At 50.1% G+C, this 17,887-nt stretch overlaps 1 protein-coding gene across 1 annotated transcript in view; it reads left to right on the forward strand.

The window, feature by feature from the left end:
• The window catches only part of SOX12 (SRY-box transcription factor 12), a 280,268-nt gene that overhangs the window by 224,392 nt on the left and 37,989 nt on the right, over nt 1-17,887 (forward strand). The gene's annotated exons all lie outside the window — the stretch shown is intronic.

Genomic DNA, 17,887 nt, shown 5'->3' on the forward strand with positions numbered 1-17,887 from the left:
GAAGAATCCATAGAGAAAATTATACATATGGATACATACATACATGCATGCATGCATGCAAGTATGTAATGAAGAATGCCGAAGCTACTTGCTGAAGATAAAGACTACTTTCTTCCAAGAGGGCTGAAGATGGGGTAGGGAAATCAATTCTACCTAGAGCAAACAACATGTATTTGCATCTCTATGACCAATAATTATTTGTATTAATACCTTGTTGCAACTCACATTTGCATGATAGCTCAAAGACCATGAAAAACATAATCTTTTATACAATGGGTCAATGCAAAAATGAGCTGAAGACAATGCATCACATTCCACAGGACATCCAATAATCTTTGTGGGTTTGTTTTGTGTTTGTCATTTCAAAGTCTTTTACAGTTTTCCCTGATATGAGTCAGAACTGTGCTAGATCTGATAATTTGGGCTGATGTAAACCATTACAGACACAGCAGCTCCCTTGGGGAGGCTGGTATAAGGTTCCTGGACCTCTGGTACTGGAGTCGAGCACTGGGAGAAAGACAGATTTTGGAAGCCAAACCTAGTCTTTGACATTTTTGTCTATTAGATTATAAAATCATTTTGCACCTGAGAAAAACCAGGCTACTCTGTCTTGTTTTAAATCCTCAAATAAGGGAAGCCTGAAGTCTTTTCTGTAAATAATTTTCTGAAAATAATAACTTTATTTCTTCTGCCAGATTATGTTTGGAAGTATGTGATTACCTTTGCAGATAAAATAGTTAAATGAGAAAATTCCTTTTATTTCCTATTTTGGACAAGTTAACTCTTGAAAATATTTTTCTTTTGCAATATCTGTTGCATTCTTTCTTTCTTTCCTGGGGAAGGGTGGTGGCTGCTTCCACCTTGGTGCTTGGGGGTCACTCTTGGCTGTTCTCAGGAGACTGTGAGGTGCCATGGATAGATCCCAGGCCTGCATGGAAAGAAAATGCTCCATCCCTGTTGTAACTTTTTATTTTTTGTTTTTGGGCTAAACCAGGTAGCAATCAGGGCTTACTCATGGCTCTGTACTCAGGTATCACTTCCGGCAGGACTCAAGGAATGCCAGGGATCAAACCTGGGTTGACTCTATGCAAGGCAAGTGTTTTGTCCACTGGACTATCTCTCTGGACTTCTTGTTGTAACTTTTATTTAGTAATTTGTTATTCTAAAACCTGGATCTTCTTTTGTTTTTGTTTTGTTTTGGGGTTACCCCTGGCTGTGGTTGGGGCTTACTCCTGACTCTGTGCTTAGGGATTACTTCTGGCAGGGCTTGGGGGACACTATTAGATGTCGGGATTAAATCCAGATCAACTTCCATTTTATGACTGACACGCTATCATGAAAGTTTGCAAGTCTGTAACCGCACATCATGGTGATTCATTAAAAGAAAAAAAAAAATAAATAATTAAATTTTTTTTACAAAAAACAACCCAAGGGGACTGGAGCAATAGCACAGCGGGTAGGGTGTTTGCCTTGCACGCGTCCAACCTGGGTTCGATTCCCAGCATCCCATATGGTCCCCCAATCACTGCCAGGAGTAATTCCTGAGTGCAGAGCCAGGAGTAATCCCTGAACATTGCTGGGTGTGATCAAAAAAAAAAAGCAAAAAAAAAAAATAATAATAATAAATAAATAAATAAAAACCCAAATAAGCTGCAATTAAGGCAAGCATCCTATCTGTTGTACTCTCTCTCTGGCCCCCTCACTTGGAACTTCTTATAAGACTTATTTTCAGAAGAATTTTTGTCTGACTTCCAAATGTCTCTGAATTTTTGTTGAAAAAACACACAAACATACAGAGACACACACACACACACACACACACACACACACACACACACACCTCTGTCTTGCGGATTGGAGAGGAATGAAGTAAATACCTGAGACTTGCAAGGAGACCAGCTAGTCATTTGGGCAGAGATGCAAAAAGACATGAAAGATGTCACCGGAAGTGAAAAGGTTGGACTGGAGAGGTGCTTTCTAGGGAAAGGCAGAAACAATGGCAAATTCATCTCAGCATCAAAGACCTAACCCCTTCCATGCCTGTTTCCTGGAACATCGTGTCCAAACTCCTCTCCCGGGCAGCAAGGCCTTTGAGATGTGGCATCCACCCCGTGCCTGGACTCACCTCCCAGTGCTGCCATTCTGCTCCCTCTTCCTTTTCTCCACCAGGAGGATGTGCAAAGTTCTGTGGCGAACAACCTCTCATCACCCACCCTGCCTGCTGACTGCTCGGCTCCCTGGTCTCTCAGAACTCCTGCTTCCTCCTAGACCAAAAGCTCTTTGAAGGAACTGTGGCAGCCCACAGAAATGAAGAGTTCGAGTCCTGACAGTTGCTCATTCAAATAAGCCAGCAAACCCATAGTGCCTAGCTTACGACTTCGTTTTTTGTTTCTCACGTTTAGTGAATGAACGGGCTAATAAGAAAATGAACGAGTAAGTGAATAAAGGAGTGGACTCACAGAACGTACCACCAAGTTGCTTACATGGCAGTTGTTAAATGGTTTTTACTTTTTCTTATTTTCTTATTTTCAATATGAGCAAGACTGAAGAGACAGTGCAGGAGTCAAGACACTTGCCTTGCCGTGTTCTACAAACACTCCCACTTGGGTTCTCAGCACCACCAGGAATAACTTCTGAGCACAGAACGAGAACTAACCATTGAGCACTGCCAGATGTGGCCCCCCCCATTCTCCACTGGGAAAAAAAAGCTTTGGCAGCCAGAGGGCACAGGGCTCTAGGGTGCTTGCCCCGAACATGACCAACCCTGCCAGACCAATCCCTGGCAGCACATATGGTCCCCTGGCCACCACCAGGAATGATCCCTGAGCACAGAACTAGCTTACAAGTCCTGAGCACAGTTGGGTGTGGCCCTCATAAAATAAAAAGTGAGCAAGTAATTTATTCAAGTAAAGGGATACTCTGAGGCTGAAGTGATAGCACAGCAGGTAGGGCATTTGCCTTGCATGTATCTGACCCAGATTCGATTCCCAGCATCCCATATGGTCCCCCGAGCACTGCCAGGAGTAATTCTTGAGTTCATGAGCCAGGAGTAACCCCTGTGCATCACCAGGTGTGACCCAAAAAGCCAAAAAAAAGGGGGATCCTGTACAGAGTGTCATAAACGTGTCCATTCCCCCTGCCATGCCATGTGGGATAGGTTCGAAATGAGCACCCAGGGCCTAGTGGTCCCATTACTTTGTCCATCCCTCACTGACCCTGAAACGTGAATGAGATCAACAAGTATGGGCTCCATCCTGGCTCTGCCTCTGATCCCCCCACCAGGCCTGGTGCAAGGGAATCTCAAACCCATCTGGCCCACCTCCTTCTAAGTGTGGGCTGGCTGCTGGTTTCCACCTGAACCTTGTTAAGTGGAGCTGCACCGAAGAACAAAGACCAAAGGAAAAACCTTCCTCCCCTCCGCTGCTCATGGAGCAGTTCTGAAGGAGAAAGTCTCCGTTGACTGCTGGGGTGTTTTTAGCACCTCGCTTCACACTTCCCCTTTCAACAGAGAGCGGGCCTCCACCATTCTCTGATAAGTCCTGGGCAGGCAGCTGCATCTGGCAAGAATTTAATGGCATTGTTTTGTTTTCATTGTGCTTATTTTTATGCTTATCTTCTATTTATGGCACAAAATATGGTTTTCCATTTATGGAGGGATCTCCAGAGTCCCTTCGAAGTGAATATATTTTTATGCTGTGAAGAGAAGGTCCCTTTAAAGAGAATATATTATGTAACTGTCAAGCTCAGGTGGTACTAAGGGGAGGAAAAAAAATATCCAGAGGTCTGTGATGGCTTGAAAATGGGGGGAAGCACCCCCAAACTCAGCAATCCCATATTTCACTGAAGGAAGCACTGAGGTTTAGTGAGGTAAAGGGTTTTTTTTTCTTTTTGGGTCACATCCGGTGATGCTCAGGGGTTACTCCTGGCTCTGCACTCAGGAATTGCTCCTGGCAGTGCTCAGAGGACCATATGGGATGCTGGGAATTAAACCCCGGTCAGCCATGTGCAAGGCAAACGCCCTACCCGCTTTGCTATCACTCCAGCCCCGGTAAAGGGATTTTCTTAAGGTCACATCTAGGACATTGGCTGAAAATGAGACCCAGCTATAGTGGGGACATCTTGAGCCAGAGGTCAGGGAGTGCGTGTCCTGGTCACTGTGCTGACCTGGTCACAGACAAAGTGCACCAAGGAGAAGGAGAAGGAACAGAGGGAAGTTGGTGGTATTGGAAGGGCATGATCTTGAGTAGACACTGAGCTAGGTGGGCCTGGAGTTTGCCCCTGGAAACCCACAGATTTAGGGGAAAGCCTCATCTCACAAAGCTGCCTCACATCCAGGAGGCAGGGCAACTTACAAAGACCCCTCTAGTGATCTCTGGGGTTTTTACCTGTCCTGTGGCCTTGTCCCCCTTTTCTTTCAGAAACCCCATCCTTCCCTGCTCTTGGTACTGGTCTTTCACACCAAACTTCACACCCGCTTTCAAAGGTAGGCCCCGGAGTTAGTCCCGGTGAAGCGAAATGCTTCATTCCCTGGGGAGCTGCTGCAGACTGGGCATGTGACCTGGGCAGTCCAGTAAAGAACTCCCAGGACTCCTGTGGGAAGGACCACGGGAAGAGCCTACTGCAACTCCCTTTTCAGGGACGATCCCCCCAGGATGGGAGAATCATGCTGAAAGTAGACTATAGATCAAACATGATTGCCACTCAATGCCTCTTTTACAAACCACAACACCCAAAAAGAGAGAGAGAACAAAAGGGAATGCCCTGCCACAGAGACAGAGTGGGATGGGGAGAATGGGGGGTGGGAGGGATACTGGGACCCGTGGTGGTGGAAAATGGGCACTGGTAGAGGATGGGTATTTGATCATTGTATAATAGAAATCCAAGCACAAAAATTTGTAAGTCTACAACTGTACCTCATGGTGTTTCACTAATAAAAATTAAAAAAAAAAACACCTCCCTTCTCAGAGTCAGGTGGTAAGCTGCCATCTCTCCAACAAAAGAGGAGAGGCACTTTGAGAATGATGATGAGGAGGAGAAGGAATGTAGGATAAGAGATGAGAGAGAGAGAGAGACAGAAAGAGTTTTCTAAATATATCAAGAGGGGCTGAAGTGATAGTACAGCAGGTAGGGCATTTGCCTTGCACACAGCCAACCCGGGTTCACTCCCCGGTATCCCATATGGTCCCCCAAGCACCGCCAGAAGTAATTCCTGAGTGCAGAGCCAGGAGTAACTCCTGAGCATCACTGGGTGTGACCCAAAAAGCAAAATAGATAAATACATAAATAAATCAAGAGTTTACCCAGTTTCAACCATTAAACCAGTGCCCTGAGCTCCAATATACATTCTTCAAACCAACAACTTATTTTTGTGTTTGTTGATGGTAATTTCTGTCACAACAAGAGACCTGGATCATTCAAGTTAGAAATGATTGTGCTGGGAAAGTTGGGGAAAGGCTTCTTGGGAATTCCGTCTCATGGAGGTGGAATTTGAGCAGTTTTGAAAAAAGAAGAGGATTTTTATGCGTATTTTTTTCACAATTCCTTTCCTCTTCTCACCTCCCTGAGCTTCCAATCCCCTGCCCATAGCATGTTCCCATTAAGCATTTCTTGAATACATGATTGAGAAAACAATGCCCCACGAACAACTTACACTAGCCAGTCGGGTTGAGGACTTGCTATGTGCCAAGTCAAACACCCCAGAGTCTGGAGATGCTTTATTTTAAACAATCCAAGGAAGAAGTTGCTATAATTAGTCATATTTTAGAGATGGAGATTTGGTGAAATTAAGCCATTTTCCCAAGGACATATAACACAGAGTAACACAACTGGTAGTTTAAAGTACACATTTTTTTTTGTTGTTGTTGTTAATTTGGAGCCCACACCAGGTGGTGCTCAGGGCTTATTCCTGGCTCCGGGCTCAGGAATCACTCCTGGTGGGACTCAGGGGGATCATATGGGGTGCCAGGAATTGAACCTGGTTCACCTGCTTGTGAGCTAAGTGCCTGGCTGCTGTCCTATTGCTCTATTGCTCTGGCCCCATAGGGCTTACTCTTACTCTGTGCTCTGGGTCACTCTTGAGAGGGCTCAGGAACCATATATGGTGCCAGGTCAGCCAAATGCAAGGCAAACACTTCACCTGCTCTAAAATACCCTTTAGGAAGTCAGGAGTTTATCATACAGTTGGGGGGTTCTCTTGGCACTATGGCATCCAGAGTGGGGTTTCTGGATTTCTTTAAGCTCAGATGAAGCCTAAAGGTTCAGGAACTATTTGGTGTAAGTATGTCCAATGCTTTCCTTAGTCTCTAAGGGGTCTTGATTTAACCCAAGGGAGAAAGATAGAGAGTGTTGGGATAGTAAATTCATGAGGTACCTGTCATGCTTTTGGAAAAGTCATCTTGGCTATTCATTATAGCATTAGTCAAAAGAGAAAATACTGGAGCATCCAGTATTTGTTTTAATTCATTTTTTTTTTGCTTTTTGGGTCACATCCCATGATGCACCGGAGTTATTCCTGACTTTGCACTCAGGAATTACTCCTGGTGGTGCTGGGGGACCATATGGATGCTGGGGATCGATACCTGGGTCGGTTGCATGCAAGGCAAATGCCCTACCCCCTCTACTATAGCTCCAGCCCCGCACCCAGTATTTGTAACCAAAAGGAATGCTATACAACTGTGAAGGTCAATATAAACCTCTTAATGCACCAATATATAATGAATAAAAGATGTATTTAAAAAAAAACACCCAGGGGCTGGAGAGATAGCACAGCAGGTAAGGCATTTGCTTTGCACGCGGCCGACCCGGATTCCATTGCCAGCATCCCATATGGTCCCCTGAGCACCGCCAGGAGTAACTCCTGAGTGCAGAGCCAGGAGTAACCCCTGAGCATCACCGGGTGTGACCCAAAAAGAAAAACAAAACAAAAAAAAAAAAAACACCCAGGTGTCCCACATGCAAAATATGCATCCCGTTCCTTGAACAAACTCCCCGGATTCACCAAGATATATGCATATATTTTAATTTTTATTTTATTTTATTTTTTTTTGGTTTGGGGGCCATACTCAGCAATGCTCAAGGCTTATTACTGGCTCTGTACTCAGGGATCGCTCTTTTTTTTTTTTTTAATTTTATTAAATCATCGTAAGAAAGTTACAAGTTTTCATGTTTGGGTTACAATCACACAATGATCAAAAACCCACCCCTCCACCAGTGCACATTCCCTACTACCAACCTCCCCAGTATACCCCGCTTCCCACCCTCCCCCCCCACCTCCATGGCAGGTAATATTCCCCATACTCTCTACTTTTGGGCATTATGGTTTGCAATACAGACACTGAGAGGTCATCATGTCTGGTCCATTATCTACATGTCCCATCCCGACTGATTCCTCCAGCCATCATTTTCTTAGTGATCAGGGATCACTCTTGGTGGGATTCAGGGATATATTCAGTTCTGGGGTTTGAACCCAGGTCAGCCAGTTCAAGGCAAGTGCCTTACCCACTATACTATCTGGGCCCAAGGTATATTTTTGAGTAAGTTAATAAGTGTAGCTGGAGCAATAGCACAGCGGTAGGGCGTTCGCCTTACAAGCGGCCAACATGGCCGACCCGAGTTCGATTCCTCCGCCCCTCTCGGAGAGCCCGGCAAGTTACCGAGAGTATTCGATATGCCAGACACAGTAACAACAAAGTCTCCAATGGAGACGTTACTGGGCCCGCTCGAGCAAATCGACGATCAGCGGGAGGGCCTTTACCTTTACCTTTAATAAGTGTAGACAATGGTTTATAATAAACCTCCCTTTGAGTGTGTGTGTGTGTGTGTGTGTGTGTGTGTGTGTGTTTAAGGAGGAGATAAGATTATAAATCTAGATTTTCTTCTATATATGTAGAATAACTTGGGCGGTATTCAGAAGAAAACAAGATGATTTGGGAGCATTCTGTCTCTTGTGGTTTTTGTGAAGATGGATTAAGCGACTGCTAGCCCATTGCTGAGAAGAGAGCCGTAGAAAGTACCGGGAGAGATTTTTGTTGTATAAGTTACAGGTTTCCCCCACACTCTGAAAGTTGACTTTCCTATTTGGTATGAGTTGGTAGGTTATTTTTTGGGGTCTGGGAATGTTCGGGAAAATGTTTTCCATATACCTTCATGGTAATAACATTCCCAGACCCCCAGAATAACCTTCCAGCTTATGCCAAATATGAACATTCTATTTTCAGATGGCAGAGGAACCTGTCAGAGAGGGGTGGCCTCAGAGGACCAACCCAGGTGACAAAGGGCAAGGCAGAAACTTGCTTTTTACCAGATGTCCTCAGGTACCTTTTGAATTTAGTGTCACAGGCAAAGGTTTTCCATGTTGTTGAAGAGTTGGAAACAGTGGTCGAAGCAATAATAGAGCGGGCTGGGCGTTTGCCTTGCACGCAGCCGACCCGGGTTCAGTCTTCAGCATCCCCTATGGTCCCCTGAGCTCCACCAGGAGTGATTCCTGACTGCAGAGCCAGGAATGAGCACTGAGCATCGCTGGGTGTGGCCCAAAACTTAAAAAAAAAAATAGTGGGAACAAATCGTTCTGGACCAACAGAATCTGAGGTGGTCAGCGGCTGGCAGGGGCTGTTCTTCCCAGATCCCTCCTGGGGAACTCGCTGGAACTGGTCCGAGGCAAACATTCTGTAGGGTGAGAACCAGGAGGTATGTGTGTGTGTGTCGGGGGTCGGGGGGGGGGGGGAGGCGCATGCACTGGTGAGTTTAACAGGCGGAGTGCAGGGTTTCACCTGCAGGGGTCCAGGGCTCCATCTGGGAATGCATGGAACCACTGGAAGCCACCCCGAAGCATCCCCGGTTATGGTCCTCCAACAAAAAAGAAAAAAAAAAGGGAGGTGAGAAAAAAAGGGGAGGGGCCCCCCCCCCAAGCCCTCCATGCCCTGAGGCTGACTATAAAAAGCAGATTTGAAAACACCAGACTGGAAACGTTTTATCGGTCCTGTTACCATGATTTTCTTAAATAGCCAGCGCGTCCCCCCAGGAGGCGTGCTGCAGCTGTGCGAGGCAGTTCCCAGGTGATGTCAGGCCTGGCCAGCCGCCAGCCCCGGCCCCTTGGAGACAGTCTCCATAGGTTCAGCTTGACTGTTTTTCCTTCCTGAGACTTGAGGACACCTTCCTGTCTCAAAGAAAGCAGCCTTTCCAGGGCTTTCTGAGAGCCTGCCGTGGGGGGAGGTGGGAAAAGGCTGGGGGGGGGGGGTCATGGAGAGGAGGGGGAGAGATGAAGGAGGGGGGAGGGAGGGGGGACAGGCCCCGCCCCTCCTGGAGAGCTGCTCAACCCACCAGCAGAGGCTGAAAGAGGGCGGGATGGGGTGTGCTTCTTGGGAATCCCAAACCCGCCCCCTTGACCCCATCCTCTGCTTGCCTTGCCTGCTGTCTGGGGGACACTTTGGGCTGGGGTGGGGTTGGGGGCCAGAGCCTTTCCCACGAAGTTCCCAGCTGGCCAGCGCCTTTCCAGTCCCTGAGCTCCCAGCTTCTCTCTCCCCCTCCTCTCTTTCTCCCTCCTCTTTCTCTCTCCCTCCTCTCTCTCCCCTCTCTCTCTCTCACCCTTTCCTCTCTCTTCCCTTCTCTCTCTCTCTCTCTCTTTCTCTCTCTCTCTCTCTCTCTCTCTCTCTTATTAGAGGCCTGCTGCCAACAGCCCATCTTGCAGGCAGCATAGGCTCGCTTGCTGCGATGGACAGCAGAGCTGGGCTAGAGGTCTCCCTACTGCACCCCAAGTTCGTGAACACCAGGCTGGCCATTTGCCCCATCTGTAAAGTGGGTGAAATGAACTCAGGGTGGTGGTGCAGAGTAGAGACAGCATGAGGCCCCGGGTGTGCGTGTGATGTCAGGAAGTACAGCTCTGGGTCAGGGCTCCACTGCTCAGGACCTTAGGATTTAGTCTAGGTGGCGCAGGAAAGAGGTCAAGCAGTGAAGCAGGAAGGCTCTGGGTCAGGGCCCTCACGACTGGGTCTGAACCCTGGTCTGTCCTTCTGTGGCCCTGTGATGACGGGCAGGAGGAGGTTCGTGGGCCTGGGGCCTGCTGGGTTGGGGAGCGCAGACGTGCTCGGGGCTCCAGCAGGGCCTGGCATAGGCCGGGCAAACCTCAGCTCTTCTCTTTCTCCTTCCCTCTGTCCACAGCCCTGGCTTAGTCAAGGGTTCTCGAGGTGCTCAGAGAGGACGTCTCAGAGACGGGGCCCAGGGCCTGGGAGGAGTAACATTCAGGTAACCCTAAAGATGTCTCAGAGATGGGGGATGGGTGGGGGTCTCAATCAGGAGAACCCAGAGATGTCTCAGGTTGGAGATGGGGGCTGGGCAGGGGTCACAATCAGGGGAACCCAGGCACCTCTGCGGAACCTCGCACGGCCAGCAATGTTTTCTGTTGCTTCGCGACCCATCTTTATCACCTTCTCAGAGCTTGCCCTTTAGAGAGACCATCTAAGGGCATGCACTACCTCTGTGTTCCTCCCTGCCACCCCTAGAGCCTGCCTGCTCCAGAGAGAGCGATTTGGCCTTCGTGTGTTGATCGACTGACTGACCAACACCTGTCTAACATTGATCTCTGCTGCTTTTTTTTAGCTCTTTGCTGGAACTGAAGTCATGGAACGTGGAGCTTAGACCTCTTGGGTTCAAATTCTGGCTCTGCCATTGCCCAGGGAGGTGGCCGTGGGCTATTCCTTCATAGAGGTGCCCACAGGCCCCTGGTGAAGGGAGGTTGGGGTCAGTCACCCCAGGCTGCCTTCAGCTCTCCAGGCTGGGGCTGGGGACTGGCGAGTGTCTTCAGATAGACGCAGTGACGGAGATGCATGGATCCCACTCCTGCCTCCTCCCTGATTTGCTGTGTGATGGTGGAGCGACATCTTGCATGCCCTGGGCCTTGGTGTCCCCCCTGGACCCTGTGTGCTTTAGAAGCCCTCCCCTTTAGACGCTGCAGCTTCTGTGTCTGGGCTGGGGAGGCTGAGAGCTGGTGCGAGGCTTGGTGGCCCCCAGAGGCTCCAGCCTGAACCACACTGCACGGTGGACTGTGGACCCCTGAACCTGCACCAACGGGGCTGAGTTATTCCCGGAAGTGGTCACTAGGCCCTCTGGACATTGCTTGGGAGCACCCCCATCCCCGTCCGACTGCCTTCCCCAGAGGGCTGTGTATGAGGGTCTCCAGTTCAGGGATGTCAGCATGCCTGGGAGCTTGTGGGAGATGCAGGTTCTTGCCCAGTGCAGAGTGGTCACTGGACCCATCTGGGCACATGGGGGCAAGGGTGACCCTCAAGACCACCCCAGCCATACTTTGAGGCCTTGAGAGCCACAGCTTGTGATAGGGGTAGGGGGTGCCTGGCAGTATAAGGGATTGAATCGGGATTCCACATATGCAAGGCTGCTGTGCTCTCCCCTGGCCCCGATCCTGGCAAGTTTCCTTGTCTCCTGGTGCCAGCTTCTGCATTTATAGAGGAGGCAGTGATGGTACTATCACAGTACCTCGAGCAAGTCTGGAGAGTAATATGCCACCTCGAATCAGGGATTTTTCCACACCTAGAGAATCTGGACATTCAGGTTAAAAAAAAAAAAGACAAAAGACAAGAAAACCAAAAAAGTCAACCATTTTCCTCCCGCAAGGCCAGTCTGTACCAGTTTACACAGCTCACGTAATACTCCACGGTACGCCACGGTGAGGAAAGGGGCAGAGAGATCCGAGGGGGTGGACACCCACCTCAGTCACACAGCAGAGGCCGCGTGAGGAGAGGCCAGTGCGCTGCCTCACAGCCGTTTCGTCCTGGGCACCTCCCCAGTGTCCCGGCCCTGCTGGCCTGCCCTCTGACCCCGGCCCCCGGGGAGTCCGATCCCAGGCCCGTAGGGTGTGTGAGTCTGGTCTGGATTAGCTACGCCGGGGAAGCAAACACTGGCCCCCCCAGCAGGCCGCCCAGCGGGACCCTGTGCTCACAGCTGCTGGGGCTCACAGGCCCATCAATCACGGTGGCAGGCGGCCGGGGGCTGGGATCACCTTAGCCTCCCGGGAGATGCAGGGCCTGAGAGCCGGGAGCAGGGATGCCTGGGTCCATTGCAGAGATTTTCCAGCCTCTGCTGGGGTCGCTGACGCCTGAGTAGGTCACAGAGGATAGGAGACCATGTTGGCACTGTTCCACCCGCAGGGTCTGGGACCCCCCTTGAACTTCTCACTTACAAACATCCAGAGAAGTGACGGAAGTAGAGCTGGGACCTTCTTTACCTGCATTTACCACGTCTTCACCTTCTCCCACAGCCGCCACCTGTCCACCCTTACCACATACATTCTTTTAGCCTTTGGAAAGTATGTCACCCATGTCACGTATCTCGACCCCTTCCTTAATACTTCAGTGTGTATTTCTTAAGCACAAGGATATCCTCTTACATAACCAGACTGTGCGCAAATTCAGAAAATTTCAGATTGATTCGAGACTTTCATCGAAGCTATTGTTCTTGTTTCAACTTTGTCAACTGTCCAACTGTGTCTTTTATAGCATTTCCCCCCACACTGTGGGATCCGGGCCAGGGTTCTGTGTAGCACTCAGCCGTCCAAGTTCGTGTGGATTTGATGGCACATTCACATGGAATAAAACATGAAAGAAAGAGATGCGGACAGTCTTCAACAAAGACGCTCAAATTGACATGTTCCCTGCACTAATGTCCTGGTAAAATCTTTAATGTTTCTATGACAATGCATCATGCTTCTGGACTCTTTATGAGTGCTTGCTTCAAAGTTAGCTTTCTGGAAATACTCTAACTTGGGGCTGGAGCAATAATAAAGCGCTTGCCTTAAATGCAGTTGACCCAGGTTCAATCCCCGACATCCCATATGGTTCCCCTGAGCACCACCAGAAGTAATTCCTGAGTGCAGAGCCAGGAACAAGCCTGGGCTTACACCTCCAGGTGTGGCCTCCAAATAAAATTAACAAAACAAAACCAAAAATAAACCAAAAAATGCTATACCTTTTTTTTTTTTTTGGTAGTAAGGAGGGGGCATACCCCGCTGTGCTCAGGGCTTACTCCTGGCTCTGCACTCAAGAATTATTCCGAATTATTCATAAAGAGCAATACAAAATAAATTATTTTGGTTCTGCTTTGAGGGCAGGGCTTGGGGTCTGGGTTGGAAATAGGGTGGTAGGAAGGTGTAGTGGTAGTGGGATTGGTGTTCGAATATTAAATGTAATCAAATATTGTGAACACCTTATAGAAATAAAATTTAAAAAACACAAAGGAAGAGGAGAAACAGTGAAATAAACAAAGTAACAGAACAAAATAAAAAAAGAAAGAAAAAAGAATTACTCCTGGCAGTGCTCAGGGAACCACATGGGGTGCCGGGAATCGAACCTTAGTCAGCTGCGTGCAAGGGAAATGCCCTACCTGCCGTACTATGGCTCTGTTCCCAGGCACTATAACTTTCAGGGTTCTTTTTTTGTGTTATTTTACTCTGGAGGGCACTCCCAAGCAATGCTCAGGGGACTCAGGGGACCTCTCACAGCAATGCTTGACCAACCAGGCCCAGGGGTTCAGTGTGAGGGTCCAAGGATGCAGAGCAGCTCAGCCCCTGCACTGCTGAGGACCACCAAATCCACTCCAGAAGTGCTCAGGAGCTCCAGGCCCATAGCCAAGGGTGCTGGGCGGGACTGAAGGAGTTACATGGTGCTGGGATTCCACCTTGGACTCGGGCACACACAGAACATGCACCTTTGACATGAGCTGTCTCCCGCCTCCCCCCCACCCCGTTTTTATTTTTATTTTTAATCCCAGTAGCACCTCAAAAAGCAGAAGTGGCCTGAGCCAAGAAGGAGGCTTCTGCATCTCTGCCTGACCCCAGGTGCTGTGCACAGTGGACCACAGCTGTCCCTCTCTGGGCTTTGCTTTCCCTGGTGCTGTGGGCAACCTCTGAGGCACTTCCCCTTTGCTGTTGTGGATTTAGGGAAGGGAGCCCCGAGAGATAAGGAGGGATCCCCGAGCTCCTGGTGGCCAGCAGCACCAGGGACTCATGGCGGGACCTCAGCAAGTTGCTTCTCTAGGTGGTAACAGTGTCCTAAATGTTGACGTCACTGTGTCTAAGAAGTTTGGGGGCAGAGTGTGACTGAAATGTCAGTCTTCCCTTCGGGGTCTCAGGAGGTCTCATGAAGTTGCTTACTACCGGGTCGCTTCGGGCTGAGCTCCTTAATTCCTCTGGACCAAGTCAGCTCTGGAGGACCCTGGAGAAGCCTGGTGGGGCTCCGCCCTTGGGAAGGACAGACCAAGAGCAGGGGAGGGAGACAAATGGTCCCCAGAGGTCTTTGCTCCGCTCTAGGCCATTCTCAAGCCTTGTGAGGGGTGAATCCTGCAGCTCACAGAGCTCAGCTGCTATCAACTGTGCCCTCCTGGGGCCCTGGGGAGACAGCACCCAAGGGAGGGGGAGGCAGCAGCGAAAAGGTCTGGGGCAGCTCTCAACTTTCAGGGGGTCCAAGATGTGTGTAGCCTGGCCTGTGGGTCATCCCCGATATGTGGGAAGGCGTTGCACTCAGCGCCCTCCTCAGGTTTTCGAAACTTCACCGGAAACTAAAGGAACAATGTCACTTCATGCTGCAGCGATGGTGGTGGGAAATTTCCTCCCCTTTCATCAATGTGATCATAGACTGAGAGGGATGAAAGCGGGTGGTCCCAGTGACCCACCTGGACAGACGGAGACGGCGGAGACCCACAAGTGCCTGGGCAGAAGTCGCCTCTGAGAGCTGGAACTGATGGGCCCGAGGGAAGAGACTTTCCAGCTTCTTCCCTTTTGTCTTCCCTTTTGTTTGTGGTGCAGGAGCGGCTCTGGGACGCTGCTGATAGCATTTCCCAGTCTGCAGGTTGGGGATTTGGCCTGACAAAGCTCATGGCAGTGGTGCGACACTTGCACAGGATGCATGAATGATTAAGTCAGAGACCTCAAACTTACTGGACTTGACACCCCCTTTTCAGAAGAAAAATCACTCTGTACCCTTCTGGAAACTTATCTCCCTTAAGTGAACAAACAGAACCCCCCACTCACCCCCATGGCACCCAAGGCCAAAATGTCCCCCTCCCCATTATTCCAGGGCCTCTGCCTGAATGGGGGAGTGATACTGTCTATTCCGGGAAACACTGGTTTAAGATGTGTCTGGGTATGTTTTACAGTAAATGCATGACCTGCCGTGTTGGCTGTGGTTGGTTTGGGGCGTGGGTGCGAGTTCTCAGTCTTGTAGCATTGTGCATTTTTTGCAGTGAAGACAGAAGTAGAGAAACCTAGAAATATATATATTTTTTTCCAGAAGTTCAGGGCCAGAGCAAGAGTATAGTAGGTAGGGTGTTTGCTTAGAACCCGGCTGATCCGGGTTCGAGCCCCAACATCCCCAAGCACCTCTAGGAGTGATCTCTGAGCACAGTCACGAGTAAATTCTGAGCACTGCTGGGTGTGTCTTCCTCCCTCCTCCCAGAAATTAAAAAAAAAAAAGAAAAGAAAAGAAAAAGAAATTTGAGTCAAGAGCAATTCTGAAGCACCCTCAGCACAGCTGACGGCACCTCCAGTAGGGCCTGGGGAGGGAGGTGCACCCTTTCCACGGAGGCTTCCTCAGCAACTTGAACTGTTTACCCAGCTCTCAAGGCGAGCACAAATCATCATCACGATCATGTTCCTGGCCTAACTGTTCTTACTGGGAAGTGCAGAGAGGTCAAGCAACTTCTCCGGGGCCGCCCAGCAAATCTGGGGGCAGAAGTGGGCTTCCAGCCCAGAGCACCCAAAAGTCTGTTCCGGCCCTACTCCCAGGCTTCCTGCCATTGACGATGTCACAGTCCTTTTCCTGTGGCTTTGCCAAGGGTGGCCTGGACCTGGGGAGGTGTGGGAGCACAATGTGCTTTCCTGATTAGCTCCCCAAGGGGGAGACCCACTGCGCTGGGACACAGGAGAGGCAAGACCAGTCTCCCTGGAACACGGGGGCAGCGGGGTCGTGCGCTCACGCAGCTCTCTGGGGGCTGGGATGGGGGCTCCCTCCTCCACTTCTCCCCAAGCGGTTCAGGGTGGTGATGGCACCAAGCGCTCCGTCCTGGACTGGCAACTCTGGGGCTCCTGCTCCTCTCTGGACCTTGGTTCTCCTGTGGGAGCAGAAGGTTGGGTGGGTCATGCTCAGGCCTGCATGTGGCAGAGAGGATGCCGGGTGAGTGCTGCTCTTCAGAGGCGCCCCCTGCAGCCTGTCAGGGGACCAGGTGCCCAGGGTGGCAGAGCCCAGGGGATCACAGGTGAGCCGTCAGAAAACGCTAGATCCAAGTCCAAGTGTGAAATGAATCCATTTCAACACAGGCACATGATGTGGACCGGGCAAGGGAAGGGCGCAGCCTGGTTCTGAGCCTGTCTTGGCATCCCTGCACCCCTGCCCCCTGTCCCCAAAGTGTCTCTGGTCCTGGCCTCACAGGGACGGAAGCCCAGCCAGAGAGCCAAGAACTGCTGGTTCCACTGACGAGCTGTGCCCATAACCAACACAGTGTGGACATCCCAGTTGGACATAGCCATCCCAAATGGGGACATGTGGGTTCTCACCTCCCAGGGTTCTGGGGAACAGTTTTTTTCAATTTTTTTTTGGGGGGGCGGTCATACCTATAAGTTCTCAGGGCTCACTCTTGGCTCTGCACCCAGGGCTCACTCCTGGTGGGGCTCAGGGGACCATATGAGATGCCGTGGATCAAACCTAAGTAGGCCACGTGCAAGGCCCTCCCCACTGCACTATTGCTCCAGCCTTGGGAATACCCCTGGTGTCATGGTGGCCAGCAGTCACAGGCATCCCTGGGGTAAGGGAAGACGGGTCTGGATTTGGAAGGTAGAGAGACCTCCCCCTGCCACGCTGCCATGTGCCAGCCAGGTGCCTTTTGTGAGTGTTAACGCACTTTCAAATCACCTCAGCTGAAACAGCTAAAATACCTTAGCTGCCAGTGCAAGGGGGGCACGTGTGGGAATTTGTCCCCTCAGTCAGGGCGCCGATGGCATGGTGAAGGGAGTGCCATGGTCTGGACACTGACAGAATGAAGACACAGCTGCAGCTGGGAGGACGCTCTTGATTTCTGCATTCCAATGCAGCGAGACCATCTTGTTAGGAGATTTAAAAAGCCATGAGAGGGGCTGGAGCTATAGTACAGAGGGTAGGGCATTTGCGTTGCACGCATCCAACCCGAGTTCGATTCCCAGCATCCCATATGGTTCCCCGAGCACTGCTGGGAGTAATTTCTGAGTGCAAAGCCAGGAGTAACCCCTGTGCATCGCGGGGTGTGACCCAAAATGCAAAAAAAAATTTTTTTTTAATTAAAAAATAAAAAGCCACAAGAAGCGTGTGGGATATGTGTGTGACTGGACTAAAACTGATTTATGTGTGTACACACTGTTTTGGGGGTGGTTTCTTGGCTACACTCAGCGTTGTTCAGAGCTTATTCGTGGCTCTATGCTCAGGGATTACTCCTGGTGGGGCTCTGGGGACCAGATGCAGTGCTAGGGGTGAATCACCAGCAGCCTCACGCAAGGGAAGTTCCTTAACTTGCACACTAGCTTTCCAGCCTTCACAAGTTTTTCTTTTCTTTTTTCACGATTTGCTTGGTTAAGACACGGGGATAATACAAAAATTTCATGTCTGAAGCGCCTCAGCATCCATCCTCCTTGCCCCTTGAAGGCAGAACCATGGGAGAAGGCAGAACCATGGGAGGCAATACGGTCCCTATTCAAAAATAAGGGGAGGGGGCTGGAGTGACAGCACAGCGGGTTGGGCGTTTGCCTTGCACACGGCCAACCGGTTCGATTCCCAGCATGCCATATGGTCCCTCGAGCACCGCCAGGAGTAATTCCTGAGTGCAAAAGCCAGGAGTAACCCCTATGCATTGCCGGGTG

The sequence above is a fragment of the Sorex fumeus genome, unplaced genomic scaffold (genome assembly GCF_029834395.1).
Source record: "Sorex fumeus unplaced genomic scaffold, SorFum_2.1 ptg000178l, whole genome shotgun sequence".
Classification (NCBI taxonomy): Eukaryota; Metazoa; Chordata; class Mammalia; order Eulipotyphla; family Soricidae; genus Sorex; species Sorex fumeus.